The sequence below is a fragment of the Macaca fascicularis genome, chromosome 10 (genome assembly GCF_037993035.2).
Source record: "Macaca fascicularis isolate 582-1 chromosome 10, T2T-MFA8v1.1".
Lineage (NCBI taxonomy): Eukaryota > Metazoa > Chordata > Mammalia > Primates > Cercopithecidae > Macaca > Macaca fascicularis.
The window spans coordinates 37,718,015-37,722,500 of record NC_088384.1 but is presented as its reverse complement, the minus strand read 5'-3'; positions in this window follow the sequence as shown (position 1 = coordinate 37,722,500).

The following is a 4,486-nucleotide window of genomic DNA, read 5'->3' as shown; positions in this document are numbered from 1 at the left end:
CGCGCCGACCCGATGCGGAAGAGCGGGCCGGGACAAGACGAGACGCCGGGCGAGGCAGGCGGCCAAGCGGGGAGGGGGGGCGCCGGGGGACACCTCCGGCGCGGCCGACCGCCACCAGGACGCACGCGGGGGTCTCACCGCCAGCAGCCTCCGAGCACGGAGGCGGCCCCGCGTGGCACCTGGAGCGGCCGACCAGGCCCCTTCAGCGATCCCTGCGGCTCCCCCACCGCCACGCCCAGTCGCACGCGGCCAGAGCCCCCGGAACCCGCTTTTCCCCCCACACGCACCGCAAGGCCGACCCAAACCCTCCGGGCGCCCACCGGGCCGCCACCGACCTGGCCCCGAAGGCGCGCGCCGTGGGTACGCGGACACCGGGCCAACCAGCGTGGCCGGCGGCGGCGACGCCCCCAGAAGGCGGAGCCGGGTTCGGGCCCAGACGGGGCGGCCAACAGCATAAAAGCCGGTGAGCCGCTCGGGGAAGAGAGGATCGGCAGGCGGCGGACAGGGAAAAGGAGCACAAGGCAGGCAAGGAGCCAGGGGGCCACGGAGACAAGGGCACGGGGAACCCGCAGGGGGCTAACTCGGGCAAGCAACCCTCAGGCACGGCCGGGCCACCAGGAAAACACGGCCACGGGATCCCACCGCCACAGACACGAGGGCGGTCCCGCGGCGCCCCGCCTGGGACGCCGAACGGCCCTTGGGCAGCCCACCGAGCAACCCCCTCACGAGCCCCGGGTCCCACCACCGGCGGCCCCGAAGCAACCTCAGCCACAAGCCCAACACCAGGGGCCACATGTCGCCCGTTTCTCGTCCGTCCCGGACCCGGTCCCGCTCCGGGAGACCGGCGCGCCGCCCCGTGGGGACGGCTCGCTCCCCAAGGACCAGGCGGCCCCACACCCCGCGCCACGCGAACGCGGTCATCGGCAGCGGTCGCGGCTCGGCACGGGAGCGGGCGGAGAGCCGGCTCACAGCGGGGAGCGGCGTCGCGCGCCAGACGGAGTGCCACGCGCACCCGCCGCTCGCAGCAGCCTTCCCATCCGCTAGGACGTCGGGCCCGGCCCAGCGGGATCCTCCCCCAACTCGGAAGGGGGAGGCGCGGGCCACAGTAGACGACGAGCCGCGCGCTCGGCCCCCACCGCGGGGTCCGGCGGAACCCTCACTGTCCCCCCACCTCATCCCGTCGAGGCGGGGACAGCGGAGGAGGAGGGTTCTCTGCAGGCGAGTCGCTACGGCAGCGCTACCACAACACAGAGAGAGGCGGCGGGCCGGGGGATCCGGTACCCCAAGGCACACCTCTCGGATCGCTAGAGAAGGCTTTCTCACCGAGGGTGGGTCACGCTCCCCACCCGCCAGTCGCCCCTCGTCGGGCCCGCAGAGGCACTCAGGGACGCCTGGGGAAGGGAGGGGGCCTGCGGCGCGAGAAGAAACCTGCGGCAACCTTGAGCGTTTGCGGTCAGGGCAGGGGCCCGGCCGGCGCGCGTGCGCACAGCCCCCAAGGCCCCCCGCCGTCCACCCACCTCCTTTCTGTGAGGCAAGGCGCCTCCAGTTAACCCACACACGACCGATCGGAGGCAGAACGGCAGCCCCTCGGCGGCCGGCCGGCGCACGCGTGGCCGGCCCGAGCCCACCGCAACCGCTCACACGGCCCGCGCTCACCCGCCAGAGGGGAGCACGGGACGTGCGCTCGCCAGACCAGGCGGCGCCCTTCCCCGCGTGGGAGGGGCGCGTCTCACTCAACCGCCTCGACCCGCACAGCCAACGCGCTCCCTCAGGACCCACGCGCGGACACCACGGCGGCGACCGGAGGAGGGGGCGCTGGGGGCGGGAGCGACACACCACCGCTCGGCCTCGGGCACCTGAGAGACAGCCCGGGGCGCTCCAGGAGCACCGCAAAGGCCCAGGCGGAGCCAGCGCTCGTGCAATACCCGAGAGGGCAGCACGGCGGGCCAGCGGGACAGCACCCCCACCGCCGCGGAGGGGGGCGGCCCACGAGGCGACGACCACAAGAGGCGAAAGCGAGGGGTGCCTGCTGCGTCAGAGGACCCCCGCCGACCCACGCCGGACGCCACGAGGCAGGCGGCGGGGTCGGGACAGCGAGGTCGGGCCGGGTTCCGCACCCCAGTGCCTCCCAACGCACCGCCCACAGGCGGGGATGGGAGACGGGGGAAACCCCGCGGGCGGGACGAGAAGAACGGGTCTCATTCACCACGAATGCCCGCCCCTCGCCCGTCGCGGCTCGGTCCCGGCCCGGGAGAGCGTGACATCACCACATCGATCAGGGAAAGCATCCCCGGAGCAGGGTCGGCCGGCCAGCCACAGCCTCCCCAGAGGCCAGCGAGCAGATCAGCCTGGCCATCCCCAGCCCCAGGACAGGGGCGGCAGACAACCCGGCAGAGACGAGGAATGCCTGACACGCACGGCACGGAGCCAGCGGGAGTGGGGTTGTCACGGCCGCCCCAGGTGCCCGCAGCGGGGAGCGCACGGTGGCACGGTAAGCCCGCGCCACCTTCCCCGCCGCCCCCAGGTGGGTCAGAGACCCGGACCCAAGGCGGCACCGGGAGCTGGGACGCTCGGATGCATGAGAGACCGGGCACACGGGCCCCAGCAGGCGGCTCAAGCACGAGCAGGGCCGGCTAGCCGGGTCACCGGGAGGCCGAAGACCCGCGACGCATCCAAGAGACCCAACCTCTCCAGCGACAGGTCGCCAGAGGACAGCGTGTCAGCAATAACCCGGTGGCCCAAAATGCCGGCTCGGAGTGAAACATATACCTCCCCAGGAGACAGGAGGTCGAGTCACCGACCACGCCGCCGGCCCAGGGAACCCGCGACACGGGCATCTGTCCCCAAAATCGCCACCATCGCAGCCAGACACGGAGCACCCAGGGCCCTCTGGTCGACCCCAGGACACACGCCGGAGCAGCGCCGGGCCAGGGACGTCCTCCCGGCCACCCGTGCCACGCAGGGGCCGGCCCGAGTCTCCAGAGCGAGACTCGGAAGCGTTTTCGGCCGTCCCCTCGTACGACCGGGACACACGAGGGACCGAAGGCCGGCCAGGTGTGACCTCTCGGGCCGCACGCGCGCTCAGGGAGCGCTCTCCGACTCCCCACGGGGACTTGCAAACAACAGGTCACGGCAGAGGGACCGCTCCCCGGCACCCGGGGGACGAGGCAGGACGGTCCCCGGCTCCCCACGGGGACTTGGAGAAAAAATTCGGCCGCTGCCTCAGACGGCCAGGATGCGCGCGGGCCCGCGACCGGGCCGGGAAGGGTGTCCCCAGCCTCCCGCCCCAAGCCCGGTGGGTCCCCGCGGGTCGCGGGTCAGGCCTCGGGAGCCGCGGCGTGCTGGTCGACCAACCCCGGCAGCCCCACACCCGGCTCTGGCCCGAAAGCGCAGCGACAACCTCTCCCCACATAAGCCTGCACGCCTGAGCTCTGACTCACAAGTGACGCGCCAGAGCTCTGGCGCGACCGGGACAGCCCGGCTGACGACCGCGGTCTTTCCGGAGCTCTGCCTAGCTCACAGCGGGGACGGTCCCCTCCCTCGGCAGCTGCCACCGCAGCTCCGGAAGCCAAGGGAACGATATAAAAGCGGCCGCCAGATGGAGTCCGACAACCGTCGCGAACGTCACCAAGACAGATCCGGATGGCAGGCCGGCCCGCGGACCGCAAAACCGAAACCGTGAGTCGAGAGACGCTATCCCGAGGCCGAAAACGCAGCCCCTGTACCCCAACCCCACAGAAACGGTCCCCAAACCCTGTCTCTGCATGGACCGCGACACAGTCAGAAGACAACCCACGGCGTGTGGATGTTCGGAGAGGCATCTCGGTGGGAGAAACAACAAGCAAGGACTCGGTCGCGGGTCGTTGAGGACACAGGGAGACACAGAATGCGTAGGCTCTTCCTGAATCCAGACAGAGAAGGAGGGAGGGAGGGAGGGAGGGAGGGAGGGAGGGCGGGCGGGCGGGCGGGCAGGCAGGCAGGAAAACATAAAGAAGGAAACAGAGAAAGAAAGAAAGGAAGGAAAACCTAAAGGAGAGAAAGGAAGAAAAGAGAAGAGAAGAGAAGACAAATATCAATATAAGTACTTACATTTGTATATAGGTATAACATATAAAACTACATTAAAATAGAAAAAAATTTATATGCATACACATGAATAAACAGATAAAAATGAATAAATAAAAAATAAGGTAACATAACATAAGCAAATAGGCCAGGCGCGGTGGCTGACGCCTGTGATCCCAGCACTTTCAGAGGCTGGGGGAGAGAGAGAGAAAAAAAAATGAAAGAAAGAAAGAAAGAAAGAAAGAAAGAAAGAAAGAGAGAGAGAGAAAGAGAGAGAGAAAGAAAGAAAGACAGAAAGAAAGAAGAAAGAGAGAGAGAGAGGGAGAAAGACAGCGAGAAAGAAAGGCGAGAGAAGAAAGAAAAAAAAAAGAAAGAGGAAAGACAGGAAGAAAGACAAAGCAAGAAAGCAAGATAACAAGAC